The 16,025-nt window shown below is 35.6% G+C and overlaps 1 pseudogene; it reads right to left on the reverse strand.

Moving 5' to 3' along the window:
- Positions 1 to 8,835: 8,835 nt before the first annotated feature.
- LOC122745849 lies at positions 8,836 to 9,105 on the reverse strand (annotated as a pseudogene).
- Between the last annotated feature and the right edge of the window lie 6,920 nt (positions 9,106 to 16,025).

The following is a 16,025-nucleotide window of genomic DNA, read 5'->3' on the forward strand; positions in this document are numbered from 1 at the left end:
TCATATATAGGAAATGACCTACATGAAACAATCTTTTTGGTTTTGTATCAGGCTCATTTTTCTACTTGTGTTGTTTTGTTATGATCAAATAACAAAATGTTGATGAAACTCAGAAGGAAAGCAAGAAACACATGACATGAAACAGATTTGGCAGTCTTCCTATTGTGCTCTATTCCAATAAAAACAAATGTAGAATTATTAAATTTGAATTCCTTCATTATTGCAGCTCATATATTATGTGAAGGTTGTCTTTATGAATGCATATGAGGTAAGATTCCAGAGATATTGTGAGGTTATTAAGAGTAAGGTTTGTAAATGTAGTAATAGAGAGTGAAATGATAAAGATAATGTCAAGGTAATGACCCTCTGAGGCACTGACATCATAGACAGAGAAAGGGAAGTGTAAAAGATAAGTGGGTTTAGGGTTAAAACAAATTACATGTTTTAGACATGTTAAGTTTAAGATGTTTGTAGGACATTCACTTTGAGTTATCCAAGAGACAGTTGGTAAAATGGGAAATGAAGTTCATGAGAGAGACTGGAGCTAGAAATGGAGATTCCAGAGTCATTTCTATAGGGGGAAGAGAGGGAGGGGGTGCAGAGAGAGACAGAGAGAGAGACAAACAGAGAGACACACAGAGACACACAGAGAGACAGAGATACAGAGACAGAGAGAGAATGAGGGAGACAGAGAGACACAAAGAAAAACACAGAGATAAAGGGAGGGAAAGAGAAAGACAGAAAGAAAGAAGAAAGAGAAACAGCAATAGACAGAGATAGAGACACTCAGAGAAAGTCAAAGGAAGAGATGGGGAAGAGAAGCAGAAGAGAAGAGAAGACTTGAAGAGAAGAGGAGAAGGGAAGGCAAGAAATGGCAAGGCAAGGGAAAGTAAGGGAAAGGAAGAGAACAGCACAGAGCAGAGAAGAGGGCCCATGATCAGTCCTGGAATTCTAATGATTAAATATGTTTATAGCAATTGATTTTAGCATTGAATCATTTGAAAAATGAAGAATCTTTTATGCTTTTAAAAGACTTATGTAACATAACTTTAGCTCCTCATTACAGTGTACCATATCTGACAGAGTGTTGGAACTGGAGTCAAGGAAGCCTAGGTTCAAAATACCTGTTTCAGAAATTTAATGGTTGTGTTACCTTGATAAGTCACTTAATCTCTCAAGTCTTTAAATGGAGATAAAATAACTGCTGAACTAATCTCACAAGGTTTTTTTTGAGGCTTAAAAGAGATAATATATGAAAATTATTTTTTCAGACTTAAAAAAATACTATATAAATATCAGTTAGTATTGGCATTACTATTATTACCATTATTAATATCCACCATACTCTAAATCTCTTCTATAGAACATGTCGTATGAGAGAAAAAACCTCAATGTCAACTTAAGCTATTTATTAGGTGACTAGCATGGGCTCAAGTAATATTGGATCACAAGGTACACTGAGTCATATTATGTACTATTCTTATCACTTCCTTTGGAAAGTTTGCTCAGATTCCTTCTTACTGTACTCCATATAGATCTTTTCCCCCAGAACTTCCCAACAAGAACCTCTTGTTGAAAAGAAAGAAAATCCTATCCAGAGGATATGAACAGTCAAAAGATGATTGTGAACTAACTTTACAATTGTGATGAAAAAGGTCATCTCAACATCAGTTAATATTGATTGTTTTGATTTATCTTAGTTTGATTGAAGGAGGATTATTTCCTTTCCTTAGGAAGAACCATGCTAACACTAAATATTCCTTTAAGCCTAAATTACCCAAATATTTAGTGAATGAATACTTTAACAAGATGTAATAGAAGATAAGTTAAAATCAGCCTAAATATATCTTTATAGAAATAAGATAAAATAATCATAAGATTAAACTTTGATATCATTTGACTCTTTACTAAAGGTCCAATTGTCCTTTTCAGACACATGGAGGGTGGGGGTTGACTCTTAGTTCACCAAACTTCCTCCTTTATTAAATTAGTTCTTCTTATTCAATGAGTATCATACATCAAAGCAGACACTTAAAAGACCACTAAAAGAAAACATTCCAATAAAGTAAAAAAAAAAAAAAATGAAAAAAATCATAGAATGAAAGACATAAGTTCTAAGCCAATGGAATATGGAATCTAGCAGTTCTACCAACCAAGAGACTTCCCATTATACCCCCAACATGTCCAGCAATTAAATATTACAAATCTACTTCTTCTACTACAAAATTTATGAATTAGCCTGATGAATATAATTCATCTTTTATTTTTCCTGTTACAAAGATAAGCTCTGTAACCCTGCAAATTGTCAGGTAATCATGGATGGATGGATTGATTGACATGATTTAATGGTAACTCACTGGTCTTGCTGTTAAATCATTTTCCCTTGGAAGTAATAAGCTTCAGAAATGTTCTTTTTATATAAAAATTCAATAGTGGAAAACCTGAAAATTGACACCAAAAATGAATGTTCTGGGAGACATAGGGTTGCTTTGCATAGTGTTCAATATTTCCCCTATGTATGACCAGTGATGTCTTCAGGAAAATCTATTAATTAATTCAGAAGATCTAAAGCACATTTAAATCTCATATTGAACAATATTATCTCAAATTATGTACATTATCATTTTAATAATCATATTAACAATGTCAATTATATTATGCATTTTATGGTGAAAGTAAAAATTCTTTAAAAAAGTAATGGATTCTCAAGATATTTTGAGGGAGGGAAACTTTTTTTTTGTTTAAATGACACAGAAAATACTTTTATTAAAAGGAAAAAAGTACACAAGGTACATTGCCAAATGCCAGTTGATAAGCATTATGTCTTTATCCATGTCATCTCTCTATCTCTCATCTATCTATTCTATATATCCACTCTCTATCTATATTTTATCTATATGCAATATGTTGAATGTATACATAAATGGTAAAAACAAAGGAAATTAAAACTTTTAAAAAAGTTTATGACTATCTTTATACAAAGATGACTAAAAATATATGAAAATATCTTCTTTTTGGGGGGTGGAACATCTATAAGAAAGTCTAGCAATAAAAATAGAAAAATTGAGTCTTGAAGTTTCCTCCCTAGACATATCTATCTTCCAATATATCTCAAACTTTTTGAAATATATATATATATATACATATATATATATATACACACATATTACATAATATATATATATATGCATATAAATATATATATAGAAGAGAGAGAGAGAGAGAAGTATACACACACACCACACACACACATACACACCTATAGGGAAAACTGTTCAATGACCCTCTGAAAATTGACAAGAACCAAAATACTTAAAAGTTATTTAGACTAACACAAAGTTTTCTGTAATATCATGGAAAATATCCGTAAAAGGACCTGAAGTGTTATTTCTTATTAAAATTGAGGATGGTTGTAAGAATGGTATAGTAGAGAGCCCTTAATTTGGAATCAAATGAATTTGATTCAAATTCTGACATCAGTGCTTCCTAATGATATGATATTGGACAGATCATTTAATATCCTGGTTTCCAATTTCCTCATCATCTAAACTTTGAATGTCCACAAGATGCTTACCAAGGTTTCTTCCATCACTAGATCTAACAGTCTAATAAATAGAGTTTAAAGTAGTATGCAATTCAAGAAACACCTTGACTTCAATAAGAATTCTTCCAAAAACACATCTTTTTGAACACTATTCTCCTAATTCTTCTTTTAAAGCCCAGATATAATGATTTATTATCCTATGGCAGAGAAGGTGGAGAGAGGGGAGTGTACCATGGGGGTTCTAAGATCATGCCAATGGACAACAAATTCCATTAGTCTACCAACCTCTAATATATTTGAATATAAGGGCTAGTAAGAGAACAGGTTCTTATGTTTTCAACATGAATCAACGTATCTTTTAGAAAGGCAAATCATTAGATCTGCCGCAGGGCTGAGGATATTTTAAAACACTGTAATTCTGAAAACCACAAAAACAGAAAAAAATCTATTAATTGAGGATAGGATTGGTGGGATTATTGCCCCAACCAATGACATCCTAAGTATATAAATTATATGCTATATGGCTCTAAGTCATGGACAGTTACTGGAAGTTCTAAATCGTGAAATCTCAAAGGGCAATTGGAGAGAATCTCTAACTTACTTTGGTTTTAATTTCATACAACACCTCCTACTTGGAGATTTTCTTGATTACCCTTCTATTTGTTACTTCATTCTCCCTTTTGAAACATTCACTTCTACATCTTTTTGTACATGAAATGCTGCCACAGAATATAAACTCTTTGAGATGGAATAGAAATTTTCATTTATATTCTGTGACCTCAGAGTGCTTTTAATAGCACAGAGTAGGATTTTCGTCAATATTTACAGAATTTGACATGATCAGATGTTGGTTATAAATAGTATATAGAAGTATAATAAGAAATACATTGATTTAAAAGAGTTGAACAAAATAAATCATCAAGAATATGTATAACTGGAAAGGAAATTGTCAGTCACATACCAAGAATGAGAGTCACTGTTTGAATTTCTCTAGTATAACACATACTGTCCTCCCCTTCACTGACTAGAAGCCCAGTAGGTTAGATTTTACCATTTCACCCCCTCTGCCCATACTCTTTACTACCCTTGAGGGGATTTAGGGCATCTAGGCTTTTTTGTGTGTTTTGTTTTGTTTTTTTTGCAGGGCAATGGGGTTTAAGTGACTTGCCCCAGGGTCACACAGTAGGTTTTTTTGCAAGTGGCTCTAGCTGCCACTGATGCTATCCTCCCACGTGTAGGGAGGAGTTCGCCTGAATCCCAGTTCTATCAGTCACTAATAGTCAAATTACGTTTTACACAGTTTTTACTTTCAGAAGGGATAATCATAAATACGCAAACTTACTCCCCAACAATTGAGAAGCATAACTTGCCCACCCCACTTTGTATTAATGTCAATGTCTGGGGGAAGGGGAAGTGAAAAGGGAAGGTTAGTTCCCATAGAGCATAGTTCCGGTTCCAAGGCCAAACCCCAGTCGTGGGAATGCCTGCTTCTTCTGACTTCCCAGCTGGGCCGGTTGGTTGTGCCACTCTCCCTGCAATCCTCATTCCGAGGTTATCATGGCTTGGACTTCAGGTGAAAAGGGGGATAATTTTCTATACCTGAAACTGAGGAGCATGAACAACATATAACAGGAACAAATACCCTCAGGTCCATTTTTTGGAATGGGTACAAGAGGCTACAGGGAAAGGAAATCTTCTCATCTCATGGGTTCATTGCTTTCTGAGGATACACTGAGTTCTTCATCCTGGATGCATTAAATATGAGTTGCTAAAAAGAGAGACAGAAAAAAAAAGAAAAAGTTAGCCAAAGAACAATCAGCTTGGCCTTCTCCAGTTTTAAGGAAACAGAAAAGAAGCTACCCCCCCCACCATGTGGTAGGGAACACATGACCTCTATATTACTCTGCCAGGGTATGCTCAGGCTAGCCTGGACTACACTATTAATGGTTAGAGAAAAGCTACCAGCACTTCTTTCAGTAATTTATGGTAGATTTATACAAGAATCATCTGATAGGGGCTGCACTATTCACAGGTTGAGAGAGTATCTGCACTCTTGTGAGTGAGCTATTCTAATCAGAATCTAAGTATTTCTGTAATATAAGCCTGAATTTTGTTTCCTGATTTCCCCAATCCTTTTGAAGAGCTGTGATTGATGGCTGTTATATAAATATATATTTAACCACAAGGTGGTGCTAGTGGGGAAAAAATAACTGTCAACCTGAAAGTCCTAAAGCTGAGTATTCGATTTAGATTTGGATTTTAGGTGTTACATTTAGAATTCTGCCTCTGATAAATAAGGGCTTTGTGACATTGGGCAAATCATTCAGTCTCTCAGGATTCTAAAAGCTCCCCAAAGACTGCAAGTTCCAGGGAACACATTGACTTGCATGAGTATGGTCAAATAAACTAGCATTTATTAGGCACACCTACTATGTGACATAGGCACTAACTGTGCTAACCCCTAGAGAGGAGATTTCCTCACTGATAGTTCCTATATAAATGAAATCAAATGTCTACGTCTGTTTCTCTCTATTACTATATAATAATACATGCATTATAATTTTAATCAAAGAATAAATATCTTTTTAAAATATTAAAATGAAATTTTATTTCATACTAAAATGAATAGGGAGCTGTTAGAGGTTATGTTTTAGAAGTCATACAAGCATATCCATGCTTTAGGAAACCAGTTTGATCTCAAGTGTGGTCTCAAGATTGGAGAGCAGAATTACTTGAAGCAGGGATAACAGTTTGACAGACTATTGCAACATTCCAGGAGAGAAGTAATAGGATTTTGAACTAGGGTGGTGGTTGAATGGGCAGAGATAAAGGGACAAATACAAATCACCTTGTAGAGCGGGAAATTATAAGATTTACCAAATGATTGGATATGTAAGTTGAAAGAAAGAGGATTCTAATATAATGTCAAAGTGCCATTTTTGACAGAAATAAGGAATTATTGAAGAGTCAGTTTTAGGAAAAGAAAAAAAGAAGAAATTTGTGCAACAGATTAAAAGTCAATACCTGCTTATGCTGTAAGACTTCCTCTTTTTCCATTGATCTTTGACCTGGAACTATGGAATATCTGCTGTAGCAATGAAGTGACCAGGGAGGAAGTAATGAACATGAGGTTGTAGAGCTGAGGACATTTATAAAAAACTACTGCTCATGCCAGAAGTGCCTACTGTAATAGGTTTATAATTGAACTGAAGTCACAACACTAGGTTGGTTCAGAAAGAGCAGTGACTTGGGGTTAGGGCATGAGGGGAATATGTGAGCTTACTTGGGTAGAAGGAGGAAAAAAGTATTGGGCAATATTGATAGGTGGGGTTTTTGAGACAAACATCAGGGTTGGTTACCACCACAGAGTGTGATGAAATCTATTTTTCTCCCTCCCTAAGTAGGTGATTGTACATCCTTTGTGATTACGCTATGATTGCCCTTTTAGACACCCCTGATCTAGGAGTGTGTAAATATAGGGATTTACCCAATTCAAATAAGTTTTAATTATTGGCTAAAGACTATCTCTTTCTTGACCTAAATGTCAGTGAGTTCCAGCGATATGATTTTGTCATAGTGGAACTGACTACAAAGAAATAGAAAAAATTTGCCTAAGTGAACACAGTAATTTTATTTTTTGACATAGAATAATTAAGCAAATAAATAGTATATAATAAAAAATAACTCATAAAATTCTATTAAATGGCTGTGTACCTATGACCTCTCTCAATTTCTTACACACAAGTTTCATCTTAACTCCGGAGTTTTAGAAAATGCATAGTTTACCTTTGTTTAGTTATCAACATATATTCTTCCTATGACCAGACAAAGGAATAAGGAAATTAAAATACAATTCCCTAAGGATGTTAAAACTCTGGAACCAGTAATTTTGGTTTGATTCCCAGAACTGGGACATGGACTCATGAAAATACAGAGTCCCCTGTTGCCTGAAAAATTCTCATTCCTAGCTCTAGTGACTGGCATGGACTTCTGACCTCTTCTAAAAGTTGTACATCAATCACTAATGGATCAGAGTGAGTATAACCAATTTCTGGGACGGGGCTTTGTATTATTTGAGATCTTTCATTTTTCTCTGCCCATACCAAGTGGAGTAAGGCATTTTATCTTCATCTTCAATAGAGGTTAGTGTAAGCATTACTAAGATTGCATAAATAAAGAAAACCTCCAAAATGCACAGAGGATATGTCCCTCCCCCATTATCATAAGTTTGGGAATTTGAGGCTTTCTCTAGGGTAACACAAAACAAATTCTAACTAATGATTTATAACAATTTAGCAAATAATTTTGTAGTGGCAGGAATCTCTTTTGCTTTGCAATGCATGTTTATAAAAATGATTTTTTTAAAAAACAATTTCGATTGAGTGCAGAAAGATGAGAAGGAAAGAAAATAGAATTTTGTTGATTGGAAAAATTAATTTGATAATGTTAATACAATATTCTCTAAGTAGTTTCTCAAGATTATCTTATTTTACACTCATAAATTCTTTTTTATTCTTTGCTAAGCTCCTTGGATTTATTTTTATTTTATAATAAACATTTTTATTTAAAGTTTTGAGGGCCAAATTCTGTCTTTCCTTCCCCTACTCCCACCCCTTCCTGAGACAGTAAGCAATCAGATGTAGGTTATATATGTGGAATTATGTAAAATATTACCAAATAAGTCATTTTGTACAAGAAAACTTGAATAAAAAAAGGAAAGTAAAAAGTAGCATGCTTCAGTTTATATTTAATCATTATGAGTTCTTTGGAATTGGATAGTATATTTCATCTTAGTTTTTCACAATTGTCTTGGATTGTATAGCTGAGAATAGTTAAGTCTTTCACAGTTCTTCATCAAACAATATTGCTGTCTCTGTGCATAATGTTCTCCTGCTTCTGCTCACTTCACTATACACCAGTTTCATACAAGTCTTCCCAGGCTTTTCTGAAATCATCCTGCTTGTCATTTCTTATATCACAATAATATTCCATCACTATCATATACCACATTTTGGTTTACTCATTCCAGAATTGATGAGCATTCCTTTGATTTGCAATTCATAGCTATCATAAAAAGAACTGCTGGAAATATTTTTGTACAAATAGGTCTTTTTCTCTTTTTTGCCACCCATTAATTCTCCCCTCCCCCCCCACCCCCATTCCAATACAGCTTATTTTAACATGACTCAGGTCTCCCAGTGCAGGGGCAGTCAAAGATCCTCCCACTCAGAAGGAAGAGGGGATCCAGCCCCAGGCATCAGGGTTGGGATGAGGGAGGAAGAGAAAGTGGCTCAGATTTTCCCTGGGAAGGTTTCTTCTGCAATGCGATCATCCCAAGAATTCACCCAGGATGCGGGACAGAGAGGACTTGTAGACACGCTTGTACCACTCGCAGGCAGATGCGTCACCGCTTCTATCGTTCATGGCTTCTCACAATGGTGAAAATTCAGGTAGTTCTGCCAGCAGTAGCGAGTCTGGTCTGGTTGGGAAGCCGGCTGTCAAATGGTACAGTGTGGTAGTTTTCTATCTTGGACTTGATGTCTTCAGACATGGTGGCTCCTGGACTGAGGTCGCTTCTGCAGCAGTCCTTTTGCTGTCTCCGCAGCTCCTCTGGACATTGCAGACTCAATGTGACCTTCAGCACAAAGGGTTCGAGACCAGAAGCAGAAGCGCAGGACCGGGGACCCACCCATTAATTCTTGCACTAAACTGTCTTTAAATACACTTAGTGGCTTTCGTTTGAGTTTGTCCCCACATAATACTTCATATTTTTTTCTTTATAATTTAAATGGAAGAAATTCTGTCCATCCTTTGACCTTCCTTGGAATTATCCACAAATTTCTGTTTAATTGAATACTTTCTTGATCATCATTAAACTCAATTGATGCCCTCATATTTAGAAAGATTCTTCTGGATGTACGAAGAAAATGACTCCTTTACTCAGTAAATATTTATAAACTGTTTAAGGCACTTTGCTAGTTTCTAGGGATACAAAGACAAAAATTAAGCAGATCTTATCCTAGAGGAGCATCCACTCTACTCTGTAGAAGCAACATATGTGTAGTACTTTTAATATTAAATAGTAAGTTTCAGCTTTAGAGTACAGGCCTAATATCAAATCAAGGTTACTTTTTCAGCTGTAGAAATGGGGTATCAGAGGCTGCACTTGGAATAAGGGACCCAGAAGGAATGAGACTGACATGGATGAGACAGAGGAGCCTATGAGTGTTGGTTTAAATGGGAATAATAGGATGGTAGATTAGCACACTCTCCACAGTAGCAATTCTAATGTAAAGCAAAGGTTAGAAAAAGATCAGTACACATAGGACAGCAGGACAGATGGTTAGTTTCTGGTTCTAACTAATATTTAAGTCACAGGTTAAAGTAGAGTCAGGGCCTGCACCCAATCCTCATCCTGGCCTATACCTTCTAAAATGGGATATCAATACCACCTAATCTTAAAAACCCTTAGTGATGGTAAAAAGGGGGGAAAATATCTATATCTGTCTGTCTTTCCGTTTATCTATCTATGTATCTTTATGTCCAGGAATCTGAAGTAAAGTGATACCTCATTATGGTTTAGTTGCTGATATACTTGCATCCACTGAAATCATATTGGAAGAATATCATGTAGTCCAAATGGTTGTCAGAAGATACAATCATTAATAGAGTAGGCACCTGCCTAAATAGTGTAGTGTCACAGGAATAGAAAAGTTTCAGTAGCCCTTTGAAATCTTCCATATAATGGTGTTTATTTGGAATTTCTACATCAGAAATTCAGTGCTTTTGCACTGATACCCATTCTAATGCAAATATACTGAAAAGAACTAGTTTTCAGACATTGTCAGCTATTCAGATCTTGGCACAAAAGATTTGAGATAGGTTTGGATAATAGGGGAGAAGAGAGTATTGACACTGAATACTTGTAGGAATATCAGCTTTGGAGAAGTTATATTGCTGCTTCAGCCACTAGATCTTATCCTATTATAATCAAATTTCTTTGGGGAATATATGGGCATCTCATGGAGTCTCAATGGAGAATGGTCCACTGCAACATTAGAAGAGATTCCAAAAATCATTTTCCCCATTATTGTTTCCAAAACTTTAATCCTCACTGATACTTCAATCTTCACTTAAATATTCCAAACAAAATTTATAAAATAGAAAATACATGGTTATTCCCTTTAAAGGAAAATACTAGACAAAGTCACCTGAATAAACAAAGAAGGTAGCATTTATTGAGCATACAAAAGGTATATAATACTGTACTTCGCTTTTCTTCTTTTTTAGTTTAATAAACACTTTTATTTAAAGTTTTGAGTTCCAAATTCTATTCCTTTTTCCCTCTCTCCCCTCCCTCCTTCCCTAAGGGTGGCAAGCAGATATAGGTTATACATATGAAATTATGTAAAATATAATCATATTACTCTTTTGTATAAGAAAACTCAAAAGAAAAAAGGGAAAGAAAGTGATAAACATAGCATGCTTCATCTGTGTTCAATCAATATGAGTTCCTTCTTTGGAGTTTGGATAGTATGCTTCATCATTTTGTCTTTGGAATTGTCTTGATTCATTTTATTGCTGAGATAGTTGCTCATTCACAGTACTTCACTGAACAATATGCTGTCACTGTGCACAATATTCTCCTGGTTCCTGCTCACATCACTATACCTCAAGTTCATACAAATCTTCCAGGCCTTTCTGAAATCATCCCGCTTGTCATTTATTCTACCCACACACAATATTTTATGACCTTTAGCCGTTGCCCAATTGATGGGAATTCCTTTGATTTCCAATTCTTAGCTAACATAAAGAGAGATGCTATAAATATTTTTGAACAAATAGGTGTTTTTCTCTTTTGAGGGCTGTTTTTAGGATATAACCTAGTAGTGGTACAGCTGAATCAAATGGCATGCACAGTTTTATAACCCTCTGGGCATAGTTCCAAATTGTTCTCCATAATAGTGGATCAGTTCACAACTCCATCAACAATGTATTAGGTGTCCCAGTTTTCCCACATCCCCTCCAGCATACAATATTTTCCTTTTTTGTTATATTGCTACTCTGAAGATATGAATTGGTACCTGAGTTGTTTTAATTTGTTTTCTTTACTTTTCTATAATTTAATTCAATAAACATGTATTTTCTGATCTGTGCCAGAAACTGATGCTAAGCATTAGAAATGCAAATAAGCAAAAGAGAAGCCCTTGTTCTCAAAGAGTTCACAGTCTAACTGGGGTAGATACCATGCAGAATGAAACTGAAAATCATGGGGTGCAGTATGCTGGCACAGACGTAGGATGGTCCTTTTCGGTTGAAAGCAAATAGAAAAGCTAAATGGCTATGTAGAATTACCCAAAAAGTTCTGAGTTCTCTTTAAAGGAAGTCTTTGTGAGGAGTTTAATGCTCTGCCTTCTAGCCCTTTAATAGAAGTGAGAGGCAACCAAAGGAGTTGAGAAAGTGATATCAAAAAGTAAATTGATTTGTAAGGTGATAAGATTTTGGGTGAAATACTGCTCTGTAATAAAGCACATTCTTAAATTTGGGGTGGGATTTTTTTCCCTTTTTTTTCCTTTTTTCTCCCCTTGGAGGCAAGGGATGGCACAACTTTAATTTAGGACATCTTAGTCTTTTCAAAATAAAATAACAAGTTTCCACATAATTTAAGAATCACCTATTCCCTTTTTGAAGGGTGGTGGTGGTGGACAGGAGGGCAAACCTTCAATAGAATTTTATATTTAAAACTCTGACATGGAGAGGCATTACTTCATCTTGTGTGATCAATCTTTTTTTTTTTTTTAAGTAGAATACTACACTGAATCTGGGGCAAATCAATCCAGGAAAAACTCCAAGCAACCCACTTAGATAAATCATTCTGTTCAGAAACTATGCTAAAATAATCTGTCACCTTTTTCCCTGGGACTTCACATGGCCCTCTGTTTTGTAGTCTCTGATACCATTTATTGGGTATTGTGAATTATGGCTATCTATGTTCTTTTCCATTCCACTACTACACTATAATGTTAATGAAGACAAAGACCTTGTCCTGACTAAGTTTTGGATTATTATTCCCAATGCCTAGCTCCATGCTCTGCATTTAATAAGGGAGGGTCTTAATAAATGTTTATTGTAAATTTCAAACATAGATGAAAGCTATATTTATGATAAACCACTAATTCATCTTTCTCTTTTCTTTTTTCTTTCTATTTCTTTATTCTCTTTTTCCTGAAGTATAAAATGTATTAATGGAAAATGACCTCTGCGAAATATAAATTACTTATATATTTTTAATCAGTTAAGTGTTGGCATAGTATTGTTTCTGCATGATTCAAATACAGAATGAACTTATTTTCCCCTTTGAATCATAAAAGCAATGTACTCTGCCAAAACGAAAGGACAAAGTTCTTCCTGACCGCCCTTCCTGGAATCTTTCCCATAGCTGCTGGTTCAGTAAATGCTTGATGATAAAAGAATTTATGGTCAATGCATAATGCCTAAAGGATTAAAAACATTCTTTCTCTAGGAGGAAGTCTCACTTATTTTGAGACACAAAGCAAAGAGTAGCTTAAACTTTGGTGCTCCATTTATACGATGAAGTCAGCCCATGTTTTTACTTACTGTACATGGTGATAGTCCCCTCAAGAGCCACAGGATCACAGGGCAAAGGATCAAGGCCTTAAAGGGATTTTAGTGGTCCTTTGGTCCAACACTCCTCATTTTACTGATGATGAAACTGAAGTCCAGAGTAGCAGAGTAACTGGCCCAGTGTCATATTTACGTAACAATTTTAAAAGCAGTATTTGAATACTGGTCTTCCTAATTTCAAGTCCAAAATTATTTTCACTATGCCTTTCTACCATTATAAAAGCATTTATGATTCTGATTATGATAACTCACCTTGATAAGGGGAAGCATGGTCTAGTTAATAGATCACTGAATCTATAATCAGGAAGAGTAGACTTGAAATCCTTCTTCTGAAAGATACTAAATATATAAACATCATTGACCTTTGCAGAGCCCAAGGGTCATCCTTGGTAAAATGGGGATAATGACAACTATAGTAGCTCAGAGAGTTGATGTGGAGCAGATATGGTAAGCAATAAAAAAAGGCACCTCTAGACTCCTTTACCCAGTCCAAGAATCCACACATGGACTCTCAGAGACCTGAACAGAATTTGGGATCAAGAAACTAGTAGGAAGAAGGCAAAATGGGTGGGGGGGGGGGTTAGAGCCATGAAATCCTCTGAAGGATTCTGGATTAGTCAACCATGCTCCCACTTAGTTTAGCATCTGGAAGTGCAGTGTTGTAGCCTAAGTCAGGTGGCACAGTATATAGAGCTCTGGCCCTGAGTTCAAATCTAGCTTCAGACACTTGATACTTATTAGGTGTGTGACCCTAGGCAAGTCACTTAACCGTGATTGCCTCAAACATCCAGACCTTCTCCAGGTATACTGATTTATTATCTTGCTACTGAACTCAGGTGACTCTGGAGGGAGAGTGAGGTGGTGACCCTGCACAGCCCTTCGTCACTTAAATCAATCATTGAAAATCATGACATCCTGTCATGGTTCTCTTTGAGAACAAAGGACAAACAACACAATAGCAACAAACCTTCCTAGTGGCCCTTGGCTTTGAGCATCCAGCCAGAGAACAGCTCCAACAATTTGGGGTAGGTCCAGATAGATGCTAGTGTCCCAAGATTAGCTGTGGGTTAAAGGTCTTAGATAAAATCCAGCTGAATACTTTATGAAACTGTAGCTGGAGCCTACGCATAAGACTCTCCTGTAAGCCCAGCAGAAAGGACTGTTAAATAAAGCCAATAATAATATTTTGTTTGGTTATGTGTATCTTTATAGGAAATGTGTCCTTTTTTCTTCAATGGGATATAAGGTAAGAGGGAGAGGAAATAGATTTTTTGTTCATTTAGAAAAATGGAGAGATGGGTTGCAAGTTACAACAGATATGAAATATGGCATGCATTTTCCACTGAGGTCACTCTATGATGAGTTATCCTTAATCATTTTATTTTAGATAAATAGAGATTTCTTGTAAGGTAGGAATCTCTTATAAGGTAGGAATACTCTATAAATGTTTATAATGTAAAAACAAAACAAATAAATAAAACTTAAAAAATAAACACATTTAACTGCAAAGGAAAATAGGAGAGGGAAGTGAAGTGGAAAACAGGATAATTATGGGAATAATCATGAATAAATAACCTCAAATTGTTGGAGGGAGGAATGTGAAGGAGAGATGAAAAGGAGAAATAGAGAAAAAAACCTGGGATGATGGCAAGGGAATTTGGGTAATTTATTCTTCCATACTATGAAGGAATATCTTGAAAATTTTAATTTTAATTTTTAAAATTTTTGCTCAGTTTGGGAGGGGGAGGTTGGTAGCAAGGACAGATTAATTAAAAAAGAAAGAAAGAAAAAACCCTAATGTTAAAGTACTATTTAAATATCTCAATATTATTCCTATAGCATGTTAAGGTTTTAAAAGCTCTGGTGTTTTGTGCAGTTTTATATTTTAAAAAAATAATTAGCAGCTGTGTTTTCTCATTTAATATTCATGTAATAAGACCAATTATAGGGATAAATCAGGTTTAAAATTACACTTTGCTCTTTGTCCTTCCCTCACCACAATAAAAAAAACAGAATCTTGGCATCTCCTCAACTTCTTGCCCCCAATGACCTCTCTTTCCCACTAGCACCCAACACACTAGACCTGAAAATTTAATCCCAACAGCAGAATTTTCCAGAATTTAAGCCCAGTTCCTGGTGAAGTTAATCCAATCATCATTGGAGCCCCAGTACATTACAGTGTAGGTTATGAAATAAGTATGTATAATCTAGTTTACTTTTGTTGTTGTTCAGTCATTTGTGTCTGATTATTCTTGACCATGTGGATCATAGTCTCTGTGAGATTTTCTTGGCAAAGATACTGGAGTGGTTTTCCATTTCCTTCTCCATTTTATTAAGGCAAACTTTTCTTCTTTTTTTTGTGAGGCAATTGGGGTTAAGTGATTTGCCTGGGGTCACAAAGCTAGTAAGTGTAAAGTGTCTGATGCCGGATTTGAACTCAGGTCCTCCTGACTCCAGGGCCAGTGGCTCTATCTACTGCACCACCAAGATGCCCCAAGGCAAACTCTTAAATGACTTGTCCAGGGGCAGCTAGTGAGGGTCTGAGGCCAGATTGGAACTCAGGTAATTCCTGACACTAGTACAGCACTCATTCCACTGAGCCATCTAGCTGCCTCTAGACTACTTAGACCAACGTAACTATTGGCTAGCAAAACACATCACACCATGCTTTCAGCTACACATCCCAAAGAGTCATTAAAACTACTCTTTCTCATTATCTGCATAGCACCATCAAGCAAACAAATTTCTACCTCACTTGAACAAAGAACTTCTTGTACAGTCATTCAACAAGATTTTATTAAGCATGTATTATGTTCCAGGAACTATGTACTCCCCA

Source organism: Dromiciops gliroides, chromosome 3 (genome assembly GCF_019393635.1).
Source record: "Dromiciops gliroides isolate mDroGli1 chromosome 3, mDroGli1.pri, whole genome shotgun sequence".
NCBI lineage: Eukaryota > Metazoa > Chordata > Mammalia > Microbiotheria > Microbiotheriidae > Dromiciops > Dromiciops gliroides.